The sequence below is a fragment of the Atractosteus spatula genome, chromosome 6 (assembly GCF_055471065.1).
Source record: "Atractosteus spatula isolate fAtrSpa1 chromosome 6, fAtrSpa1.hap1, whole genome shotgun sequence".
In the NCBI taxonomy this organism is placed as follows: domain Eukaryota; kingdom Metazoa; phylum Chordata; class Actinopteri; order Semionotiformes; family Lepisosteidae; genus Atractosteus; species Atractosteus spatula.
The window spans coordinates 14,358,313-14,371,415 of record NC_142711.1 but is presented as its reverse complement, the minus strand read 5'-3'; positions in this window follow the sequence as shown (position 1 = coordinate 14,371,415).

Below are 13,103 nucleotides of genomic sequence, written 5' to 3'. Positions count from 1 at the left end.
ATTACTCCCATCCGTTCCTGCACTTCCTGAGCCCGAGCATGTCAATGCAACGTACACAAATCTGGAATGTACAGCACAGTTTGGCTTTGATATTATGCTACCAGCGTTTCCTATTCCAATCTGTTATTATTAGAGAACGTAAAAATGTCACATTACTAAAACAGAGCTGACACCCTTACCTTTATTTGCTCTTGATGACGATTTACTTTCACGTTCTTCCCATGTGAGAAATGAGGTATTTATTAGGCAGCCACGGCAGGTACTGGCTCAATTCATAACGTTAAATCTGCTTCTGCGTGAAGTTCATCCAGAGCTTTGCTGAGCTCTTATTGTAAGTTGCTCTCTCCTATCATGTGGAAGCAGTTGTGAAATAATTTTAATTTCCTTCACATCTCTGGAAATACCTTTTGATATGCTTGTCTTACTGCGCACTGCAATATCGTTTTGGGCTTCAATAAAATAGATTCTTGTATGAGCTGTGTTATTGATTTATTTTGCCTTTGTATTTGCCTATTTTACTGAATTAAAAGCTTTTTGTACATACAGCACCATGAAAATCTAAGTTATTTTTTTCTAAACAAACTTTTCTTCTGAAAAAAATGAACTGCAAGAATTCAGAATTCAAGGAATTCTCTATTAGTGGGTTAGCTTAGAGCTTTAAAGAAAAATATTTTTGCTGCTGTTTTGAAGAATAATATTAAACTTATCTACATCGGTACTATAATTGTACCGTTCAGCTGTAGTCTTAATTGAATTCCAACAGGGGTTGAACCACATTCGTAACCCTCAATGAATCAGCTTAACTGTCCTTGACTGTCTCTTGGGAGATAGAATATATTATTTTTAATGCATACCATACATTAAACTATATATAAAGGGTTGCAGAATGATGATACATTCCCTTTTCTACTGGTAAAATAACAGTCATTCTATCAAAAATAGTACCCAAGCATTTCTGACATTCTAAAGGCTCGAAGTTATATCACTGCAAATATTACCATAGTTGTGCGAAACTTACAGTACGTAGTGTACTTCTGTTCCACGTGTATGAGAATGTAAGATAAATACAATCTACATGTAAAATACATACAAAGATAGTGCTTAAAAAGGTAGACTGAATTGTACATTCATACCTCCAAAACTAAAAGATTTATGCATATTGAGTTTTTCTTGAATATTGCTGGGATTCAGCATTTAATCATCAGTTTAATTTTTTTATGTAACCAAAGAACATATACAATCACAACATGAAATGTGTTCATCAGGGGTAAAACACTGAGTGTGCAAAAGATATGGAGATGCTCTGCATTACTATTTGAAACACTTTCCAACTCTGGCACAATTGTGATTAGAACTTAATTTGTCTGCTGCTAGCATTTTCTATAGATGTGTTTTGCTGTCATCTAAATAGCTAAACTTTGTTAGCAGTAAAACAATTTAATCTCTTATTTGTGGATACAGAAAGGGTATGATTAGTTTTTCCAGCCTACTGCTGTAATTGTCATCCTGGCATCCTATATAGTATATATATATACAGTATAAACTCTATATATGTGCCTCAAGCCTCAAGTTGTTTGATGGGCAACTGGGAAACCTGTCCAGGGTGGCTGGACTCTGGCCATTGGCAACCCTATCTATTAGGCAGTATATTTATTGTATATAGCAACTTATGCATTACTCTATGAAGTCATTATATAGTTCTGGTGCAATGTAAAAGAAAAATGCTTTTATCACAGTGGCGGGCAAGAAATTAAAAACCATTCATGTGAAGGGCCGTAAATTGAAGATGAATTCACAGGAGCTCTGATGATGTGTCAAGTATAGTGTCAGACGTTGATGTTACTTTGTGAAAGTAATGGAAAAATGTATTATGCATATATGCAGGCCTGCCTATAGTACAATCACTGACCTCTTCTTTATCACATGGTTAACCGCCTCCTTCAACCTCTGCACACAGAGAGCAGAGCAGGCTTTCTACACACATACTGTACAGTAAATTAAATTAGACCTGACAAAGGACCACTTGTGTCATTTAGATAAATAAACATTCTGAACTGCTGCTATGTAGAAGTTAATAAAATGCTAAGATATCCTGTTTAGGTGGGTCAGAAAAGAATATACACAGATTCCTGTTGAATGCAAATCCTTCTAGTGCAAATCTGATTTTGAGGGTTGAGCTTTTCACCCAGCAACAAGAGCAGATGACATGTACTGTACTCACGTACTTCTGACTCATTCACACAAACAGGCCAGATGACCTGGTAACCATCTGACTCACATCCTGCATCGCTCCCCGGGCACTAGACACGACACTAAAGGGAGACGTACTGTACATAAACCTGGGGACAGGACGAGGGCGCGCAGCAAACACACCAAAAACAGTTCAATAATAACAGTTCTTAGAACTGTTTTTAGTTCTTTTCAATCCGAGGGTCTCGGTATCTCACCTCCTCAATTAGCATGCTCTTATCGTCTTCCCAGAGTCCTCAGGGGCGGGGGCCAGTGTATCCGAGTGCTGCTCCGACGGTGCACTTGGCAAATTACCCAGAGGCCCTGGCGGCCGAGGCTGCTGTTCTTTAGTACGATTCTAGAAAGTTCTCGCTGGTCGCACTGTAATATTTTACATTTCTTTAACTGACGTGTAAAGCTTACAATCGTGTTTCTCATCTCTTAATTTAATCTAAATTTCATTAAAGCGACATACACAAACTGGCCGAACTGACTCCTCCCCCCTCCACAAAAAACACAGATAAAACATATTGCTCAGACTAGAAAATCCAGACTAAAAACTGAAATCCATACATACTGTACTTACACATTTTTTCTCCATTAATTACAATTTGAAATATTTTAATAAACAGATACAAAGATACGTCACAGCTTTTACGGTTTGTAAGGCTCTAGGTTCATTATTTGAAAGTGAAATCCTATTTTGCGGGTTCAAAAAAATGCAGATTTATTACTATTGTTTACAAGAAAAAAGAACAACTGTCAGGAGATACCAGCCCACCCCTTCGCTCGGCATGATGGACCTCTGGCCACACTGAGGCAGAAAGTTGCCAAGGCGTGTGATCACCGTCACTAATTCATAGCGCCACCTGGTGGCACGCAAGAGTTATAGACGATATACCTTCATCTCGAAGAGCATCCACGCAGGGACGGAAATTGCAGTTCAGAATATCTTGTCAAAAGAAAGTTTCCAAGCAAGAAGTCCGTTTGGTCCAACCTGCTCACTTGGTTACTAGTAGCTAGTAGAGGATCTCATCCAGCCATTTCTCTATAGATTCGATGGAATAAGCAACAGTTCTTTAGCTAGGTATCCACAACTATTTGTGCAAACAAAATGTAATTTCCTCAGGGGGATTCAATTCACGAACAACTTCTAGAACTGCAGCTTTGGAAACCTACAATTAAAGAGTCTGGTCAAAACCTAATTAGTGCGACCAGGTTTATAGAGATAGCATCTTAACCGTGTAGAGGAGTAAACGTGTAAAATAAAAGACTAGAGTTTTTTTTTAACGTTTGTCAAAAATCGCTTATCTGAGAATACAGCAACCTGGCCGTTTGGTCAAGCCTAACAGATACCCCTGCGTCACGGAAGGCAGCCACAGCGGCACAGGTGAAGTCAGGGAGGAGGGAGGAGTTTCGGGAAAATGCGCGAAAAAAGTACCCAGGAAGCGAGATATTTATGAGTAGAAAAGCAGAAGAAAGTCAAGTTTGACCTCCTACCGAACTGCTGTGTAAAAACTCCATTTGAATAGTTCGGTCAAACTCTAATTATAACAAAATGAGCCACAGCTACGAGGGGGAAGCTGATGATGCTGTTGCCAGGGTGTATCTGTTTACTGTTTTCTTGCAGTGTCGTTTGCACTTAGAAACACTAAAGATGGCTTACGCCGAATGACACAAATATGGAAATTTCCGTGACACATAAACTATGCAGCTTTTTTGCCCTTCTATTTCTAAATACATGATATGATTTTGCATCTTTACCCTTATCTCAGAAATATTTGGGGACAGCAGGGTGAATTTACAGTACAGTATGTCCTCCGTCAGAGTCGCAGCGGGTGAGTTAGGATGTTCTGTTTCAATGTACAGTAAGCAGTCTACGGTAGGTCTAGGTCTTCCAAGACATGAAAAGCAGATTTACAGTAGGTGACCCAAAAGAAACTGTTCTCTATGCATGGATGTGTCACTTAACCACTGCCTGTAATGAGATTAAAATAAAGACATGTTGAGTCGCCTGTGAATCGCTTAGTGTTCAGTAGTTAGACATATACAGTAGTTATCATAGATTTTAATCTGGACATCGTTTCTAGCCTATCTAACCCGTGTTATAAGGTACATTAAGCTCTAGAGGAAAATGCCCTCTCCCTCATTTTATGGACAATCTTTTTAAAATACGGTGATGGGGAAATGGGCAAGGTTCTCAGTGGGAAAACAGATTTAAATTCAGGATTTGTCCCCAGAAAATGAATGTATTGCACATAAAAGATCAAATGTCAGATCTCTTCAAATTAATCCAATTCAAAAGGATTCAATGTCATTTCGTTAAAGATTTTATGAATGTATGCTTCAAATAAATTGAAGACAAAATCTGTACAAACTGGCCAGTGTGAAATCTGAGAAATCTGAGGTTGCAGTTAGCAAAATAAATAAGCAAAGGGCTTCCATGGCTTGTGTGAACTCTTAAATTCAACATTTGCTTTAGGCTAGTAATAAAATTAATTATACCAGTCTTAATTTCCAGCATATGAGCTGATAAACTTTCAAACGGATACCTTTTTCTCATAAAAGGAAATCTGACTTGCCCTGCGGTGGACTGGTGTCCTGTCCAGGGTGTACCCTGCCTTGGGCCCCTTGGGCTTGCTGGGATAGGCTCCGGCTCCCCCAACGACCCTGAACTGGTGTATAGAAAAGGGATGGAAGGAAAAAATCTAAATGCCCCTGATCATTCCTAATCTTTCTTCGCCTCCTACTATCTCATTCAAGAAAGTGTTGGCAAGAAAAAGACAAAAAGCGCTTGCTCACAGGGCACTTGCTTATTATCCCATAGAAATAGCTGCAGTAATCAGTGGAGCATTAGAGCCCATACAATGCAGCAGTGACCTCTTCTGAGGAGAAGAACTAATTGACGTGCCTTTAATCTTCACCCTCTCATTTTTTAATAGCAACAGTGAAAAGGTGGTTGCTGATCCCCCAGGTTGCTCTCTGCTAGGGGGCAATGCAGGCCGATTGTACCTGTCTGCCTCCCCATTGGCTAGACACTGGGGGGTCAGGTTTCCCCCGAACAGGTGCAGGACCTGTTGTTTATTTAACAACGAGGTTGGCAGCTGCTGCTTCGGAGCAATTAAAGACAGTGCAGCTTCGGAGGAGGCTGCCAGGTGCTCTTCATCCTCTAACCAGCAGGACTGAGCGCGGAAGGAGCACCTGCCAGCCAGCCAGCCAGCCAGCCTGCCTTGCAGAACGCAGGCAATTTGTCATCTCGGTTCCCCTTCCGTAACGGTGAGCCGACTACCAGGGGAAAGTGGTAACAAGTAACGTCCTTCAGAGTTTCTTTCATTTTCTCGCCCGCTGAAAACTGACTTCTCCCAAATGTTTCAGAAGAGCTTTGACCTTTACTTCTTAGCAGCTTATTTCAGGTTTCAGCTCTTTCTTTTATCGGAAATTTAACTCCCTAACAACAGGAAAGACGGTGTTATTTAGCGCGTTGGTTTCGTTTCGCTGCCATTAGAATCTTTTCTCAAGCTTCATCCCTCTTTTCTGTCGAAGTACGCAGTTTGCTCAAACTGTGGTGATGTGTGTAATGGTTCCAAAAGAACAAACTTTCTTTGTTTCTCGATTTTCCAGGCAGTGTCACAACAGGATAAGTGGTGAAAAACTGTCGCCATCAGTGAAAAAGTCACTTCAGTTACCATTTAAAGTCTTCCTATATTTTCAATGCAATCTCCCAAAGTGACTCGAAGACGGCTAAAACTGACTTCTAATGCTTAATACGCTAAAAAAAGCTGAATTATAGTTTGATCATTTATAATTGTCCAGATCATTGCCCAAATTACATTCACAAGAGCAGACAAGAAACAACACCACATATACTGTTTGTTACTAGCAATTATTGAAACACTACTAAAATCACAAACACTCCTTTCAGTTTGAAGGTGTGCTGTAAACAGATCCATAAAAATTCTATTTTCTAGGGTTCAAATCTAAATTTCCTTCTTTTCCGTGTGGTAATGCATTTTTTAAATACCCACATGCTTGCAAGAACATGGATCAATAATGTTTTTTTATTGATTACATAATTTGTAGGCTTCTCCCGTGTTAACATAAAAGCATAGATGTGAAATCTGGCACAAAAAAACAATTCGTCATCAACTGTCCCAAACTACAGTTTAAAACATATTAGGCCATTATATACTTTGAGTCACAAAAATCAGTCATCTTCAGGCAGTCCACCTGAGAATCCACCATTGACAGATGTATGTCGCAGCACTTGTACTAAACTTTCTTATGGTCTCATGTGCTGTCGCTCTGACTAGTCGGTGGACACACTAGAAGGTCTGCATGGGAACAAAAGAAATCACAGGTGCAGTAAGTCAGCTGCGTCAATATTTAAACTTCACAAATTGAAACTGAGATTCGCCATCTTTGATAGCAAAATATTGTACTGCTACTGCTACTGCTACCAAGGCGAAGGGTTGTGTCTTTATAGAGAATGCTTTTACGGTGTGTGTGATGACTTGATATGTTATTTTGCAAATTGTGATGTTTGCTCTGGATTTCCCTTTGAATCATCCCTGCATACAGGATGCATGTGCGTAGTGCTGTGTAATGTTATTCTAATGGAAATACACATTGAGTGTCAAATGGCACAGGTCCTCCTCACTGCATACAATGTAAGCGTGGACTAATGACATAATCCTCATCCAAAATTTATTTGTTTCGTAGCCCTTGCTCACAACATGAATTAATCATGAACAACCCCTTTTTATAAAGTTTTCTTATTAATCCAGCAGGTCATGAGTTGTCTCACAATTAATTGTTGGTTTTTTTTTTCAGGATTTGCATGCTGATGATAAACAACAACAACAAATAATAATAATAATAAAGTTAGCTACAGTAGCTATTTAAATATAAGTATGATTTTGTTTTCCCACAGCCCACTTTTACACATTTTATTTCCCCTGGAAAAAAAAATACTACAAATTGCATAGCCTTTATTTATAATGAATAAAGAGCCCTGAAGACATTAAAAGGCCTTTCGGTGTCGTTTTCTTTGTCTGTGCTTCTATTCTTACGTCTGTCAGTGTGTATGTGATGATGGGACTACAGGAGGATATTGCTAGTGCTGCATTTAAATTCTACCTGTTCCCGTAAGGAAAGCCCCTTGTATTGTGCTGAGTACACAACTGGGATCTCATGAGCCAGCCATTCTCAGAAGTTATTCAAATACTGTACATTTCATAAAATCTGCAGTAGGTACTTTGCAACATTCACATTCGATGTAAAACATCACAAAAATTTTAACATGACTCATTGCCTGGATATTGCCGTTGACATTGTACAGACAACAGGTGTATTTGTACTAACAGCGCTGTAGGTGATGTACAGTAAGCCATGTGTTTGAGGTTTGAAGAGTCACCTTCTTTTGGGGTTTGAACAGATTCTTTTGGAGGCAACCAAGACAGATTGCAGGTTTGGGGTTGGGCAAGCTGGATAAGATGATAAAGAATGAATTGGGACGTGTCCGGATGCACAAGCAGAGTTTATCTCAATCTGGCACATTTTACTAGGTCTCTGTAACAAAAGTCTCAAGGGAATTTACTACATTTGCTGCCTGAGATGTGAGTCATTCCCTGTTGGCACTGTAATTTGAGCATCAGTGAATGATTCTCCTGTAAAGCTGGAAACTGTGCTGTTTTAGCCTCAGGACCACTTCGGAGAACACTGCCAAATATCTTCCTCTTCAAGTGCTCCTGATTCAGGGTGATGTCATTAGCTACCAAAGGTTTAGTGAAGTCAAAAGTCCTCTGTCGGCGGGGATCACATACTGTAAGACCTATTTTCAGTGAGAAGTACATTAGAGTATTAGAAATGCTTACCACATAAAAAAAGGGAAACTACAGACAACAAACTTTGGGATATAAGCATGGTAACACACCAATATTATTTTTCAGGGACTTTTCCTTTTTCTGTTTGTTTTAACTGTGTGTCAAAATAAAAAGGTATTTAATATTTAAGCCGCCCATATTTAAAATATTACACTATATACTGTACAATTGGTAGTTAATCAAAATACAAGTCATTAGTAACCTCATTAGAAAGATGCAGCAACCAGTAAACTGCAGTTAAATAATTTATCCTCAGTTAATAATGGCAGTACCATCCAACAGGAGCTGTTAAACAGATGTTCGGGGGCAAAGTCCAAATCTAATCTGTCCCACTTCCTCTCTCTTACACGGAAATATCTCTCCCTCTGGGCGCCCTTTGCCAGATCTTGCAGCAGTTTCCACTGTCGCTCAGTTCCTACCCCACCACCTCCTTCAGCTTCTTGGATATTCTAGCACAAACTACAGGCAGCAGGCATTCGGGGAAATGCATGTGTTTGGACTGGAAATTGCCTGATAGAAAACAGTACAGATAAGGTGTGAGAGCTCAAATAGGAGTAGTATAGTTAGTGGGGTACCAAAGGGATCTGTACTGATTGTCCTAATGTATATCCCTTATGTAATGAGTAGAGTACCACTGAGGCTTGTACTAGGACCACTGCTCTTCTTAATTTTATATCCCTGATGTAATTCATAGAGTACCAATGTGGTCTGTACTACTACCACTGCTCTAGCTAATGTGTATCAATGAAGTAATTAGTGGAGTACTACTGGGGTCTGTTCTAGGACCACTAGCTAATGTGTGTCAATGAAGAAATTAGTGGAGTACCACTGGGGTCTGTTCTAGGACTGTCTAGGTGTTCTAGGTGTCCCTTTTTGTTCAGGAGCCTTCTTCAAACACCCAAAGAAGGCTCCATGGCCAAAACGTTGTGTTTTCTTTCTTCTTTTTTACAGCATGGAATAAACCTATTACTTGTTCCTTTGCAGCCTACGCATGCTGACGCAGCTACCCACCTGAACTAATAATGCATAAGAAGACTGAGGCAGCAGAAGTACAAAGGTTATACAGCAACACAAGATGTAAACCTCTCATCAGTATGAAGAGCAGAGAAGCTACTATACTGTAGGTCAGAACTTCATCTTTCTATTTATACATGATACATGATGTTTTCTGTGATTTTCTGACTTAATGCAGTTACTACTGTACCTCAAAGGGATATGAGACAAGGTCCTTTTACACTCTGAAATGTAAGGTCAGTGTCCTTATACTGTACAGTACTTATGGCCAGTTGAAATTATGGTTTGAGCACCATGTTTTTGTTGTTTTAATCAAAGTATACATGTGAATATAAATAATATTTTTGTATTAATATTAATCACTTAATCACCAGTACAAACTGATTGCGTGAACAACAAAAATATGTTTTGAATTTGCTGTTGCAATACTTTTTTAAGTGTTGCAGTGTAAATGTGCAATTTTGCTTACTTTTAAATAAAAACCAGGTAATACTGTTTACATAGCCTTTAGACTATTCCATACATACTGTATACTATCTCTTAATGTCTCCTGTCTAAGATTCCAAGAGGTACAGTATATCACACTGCCACACACACTGCATGGGTTACTGCTGGCTTATAGAACTTGTCATTCTGAGACCCAGCAAGGCTGCATTAATAATCTTAGCTGCCAGTCTTTGGAGACTCTGAAACTGATATACCTACTCCCCAAGTCAGGAGGGAAATTTGTCTGTGGTTGATTTGCCTTACTGCATTACAAAGAATCTATGTACTGTAGAAAACTGCTTGATCTGAGTTTGCAAAAACAGAGCCTTGGCAATACCCACCTGGTTCACTTGCACCGAAAACAGCGCCTTCCTAGGCCGCGAGTTCAGAAAGCTCTGAGCCAGGCTTCTGCTTCTGATATTACGTGCGATTGGAAGTCCAGGATAAGTTTTAATGTGATACAGTAAAGAGGCAAGACAAACCAATAACCCTTTTCTTGGGTGAGCTGCTTTGTGGGCAGTGAGTCTGGTGAAATGGGGAAACATTCTAATAATGCAATAGCTGCCTTCTTGTAACTGCTTTGTGCCTGGAGCTGTTTGACCTTGTAGATACACTTTGTTCGACATCACATTTCAGGGCTCATTAGGAATCCAGTTCCTAACGTATCAAACATTACAGTTTGATCTTGTCAATATGAAGTGTTAAAAAAAGGCTAATCTATCTTGAAATAGCATGCAGTATTTTATGTCTAACTAATAACCTGGACCCCTGTGTGCCAAGAAGGCTAAAAGAATGACTTTCTAAAATACAGTACTTACTGACGACATCCTTTTGTCATTTGTAATCTTTAAAATCAGTTCTGTTTTCCATGACATAAAATCCTGTAGAAACAGCTCCTAGGAACCACAATTTTAATTGACGCACAAGCCCTCTAACGTCATAGAGCTGCTCTGATCATGATCGATTTTCGTTTGCCACAGGTGCCTCACGTAGCGGCCAGATGAAGGCTTGAATTGCTGAGAACTTTGGGAAAAGGTAGCAATAATCCCAGAAATAACCAAGACCAACGGTCTCCCTTCTTTGCACCACGCAAAAAGCTGCCTTTTGGCCTTTCACCCGTAGAGCCAGTGAGGCAAGCTTGACTGGTAATAAACAGAGCTCCCCGGGGCAGTCTCGCAGGGACAGCGGGGCAGATGGAGGAGGTGAAGACGCTGTTACCCTGATGCTAGTTGAACACAAACACTAGTGACAGGTTTCAGGTCTCAGAGGCAAACAGAGGAGAGGTAACATTAGGCTTGCTCGGCTTCCAGACAGCCCCCGAGTTAAATTGTGATTGCAGACTTTCAGGAATAAGAGAAAATGTCACCGACAACAAAAACGTTACACCAACCTGAGGATATTTTCAAGAGGAATCTGCTAGAGTGCAGTGTTACTCTAAATGCATTTACTCCAGTGGCTTTTAATTCCTTCCATTCCTAGTTCTTCAGTCTTTTTCCTACATAAGATGTGATGGACTATCACTGTGTATTTTCCGAAGACAAGGAAGAGTGGAAGTCTGCCCTTGTGCTGGGGATACTGCTGGTCTGGTACAGTATGTTTCTGCATTTTTGTTTCTCTTTCTTGGTGGTGTTTGTATGTGGATTGTTTTGTGTGTGTTTGATGTAATAAAAACATATTTGATTTGGAATTTTGGTGTATGAAGCTGCTGAAATGTTTTTATGTATCTGCAAAATTCCAAAAACTTGAGGCAATTAAGCTTCGGTTGTGACTTGGAGATGGTTGCAATGACCACACAGGTAACAGATGAAGATTTGTAACAGGCAAAGTGGTGGAAACATTCACAGCATTTTACATTACTTGTGGAATTGCCTTTTGACCTTAGACCTCCCTTTTCAGTAGTTTAGTCTTGCAAGTTATTTCTCTTGGCTTGGTCATTCCCAGTTTTTATAGGACATATAATGTATAATCACTAACCGGACATACTGTACAGTATTATTACATTTCATTTGACATGTGGAATGACATTTTGGTAGTTTAGACACTTCTGTAGAATTACGATTATATTAAGAAGCTAACAAGCAAGATAGACCTTTCAAATATTAACTCATCCTCGTTTTTAGCCTTTTGTTTCAGAGTGGAGCTTAACATTCTAACTGATGTAAATGTGTACCACTGCTTCTTTTTCCACACACAGCAGAGTGGCAAGAGCACTTGAACTGTTCTGCACTCAAGGTCTGTTTCCTGGGTCATTACTGCTGCCTGTCTCCCTGGGGTGCTTGTGTTTCCACATCATGTGATGGCTTGGGCTGGACATGCCTTTAGGGGAACAGCAGGGCCTGATCTGGATTCAGTACACTAGCAGTTGCATTTTTTCATACTCAGTCTCATCACCTATGGAAGAATAACCATAAACTGGTGACTCATATAAAAACATTAGTAATCATCTCAGAAGGGAATGCGAGCTTGTCTCTAGAAAATATCCTTCCTTGTTGATTTGAGAATCCGCACTGCATTGCATTCTGTCATGAAATCCTAGTACCATAACTTCTTACCATCTGTTGCTTGTATCCTGTAGCTGTCCAATTAGCTTAAAAAAAGTGGAAAAACCAGCACATAATACTTACAGTATAACCTGTTAATCTTCTTCTTATATTAGATATCTGAGGGTCTGTTTGGCTATCTTCTTGCAGGTGTTTAATGACTTTGCAAAGAGGAATAGTATTGAGCTGTCACAAAAACTACACCATTTCACGAGGAATGACAGCAGCTGAAAGTTTGGGAGAAGTTAGAATCGTTTATTGGGATGTGGAGATTGGGCGTAACCCGCTTGGCTGAGGGCCAACCTCCCGGCCGTTGGACGAAGAGGATAGGACCCCCATGAGACCAATTGGGCAGCTGCAAAGGTGGAGGAGGGATGCAGAAAACGAACGAGGAAGAGGAGAGGGTGACGTTTGATATATATGGAGACCGGTTGCTTTACATCAGAATTAGTGGGAATTGCAGCGGCTGTGTCGAATGAGCTCGGCTGCCTTCATTCCTCCCGAACTTTCATTAAAAACTCCTTTTTGTTAGCCTTTTTAACAATGGCAGAAGACCCCTACACCTCCATACCCATGTCCATTCTGTCCTGTAGACGATACACAGGAGCATGAGGTGAGTAAACTGAGCTGGTTCTCGAATTACATTTCACAGGCAAAGGAATTCTGTAGAAGAAACAGAAGGGAAAAACAATGATTTGCATGAGTGGTGAATCGATTTCAGTTTTTTAGCTTGTTCACTGTTAGTTGAATAATTCTCTAGTATTATGGCAGAGTGTTTCAGATCATTCCCACACTGAAGAGTGAAGCCTCCGCCTATTAATCTTTTTCCAGAGATTCATGAGGTGTTAGAGAATCTGCTTGTAATTTTCCTTGGCTAGGACAACATCAGTATTTAGAATTTTCCATTATTATTTGAAGATTTGCTCCCCTAAACTTCTGGACTTTTTGGTGT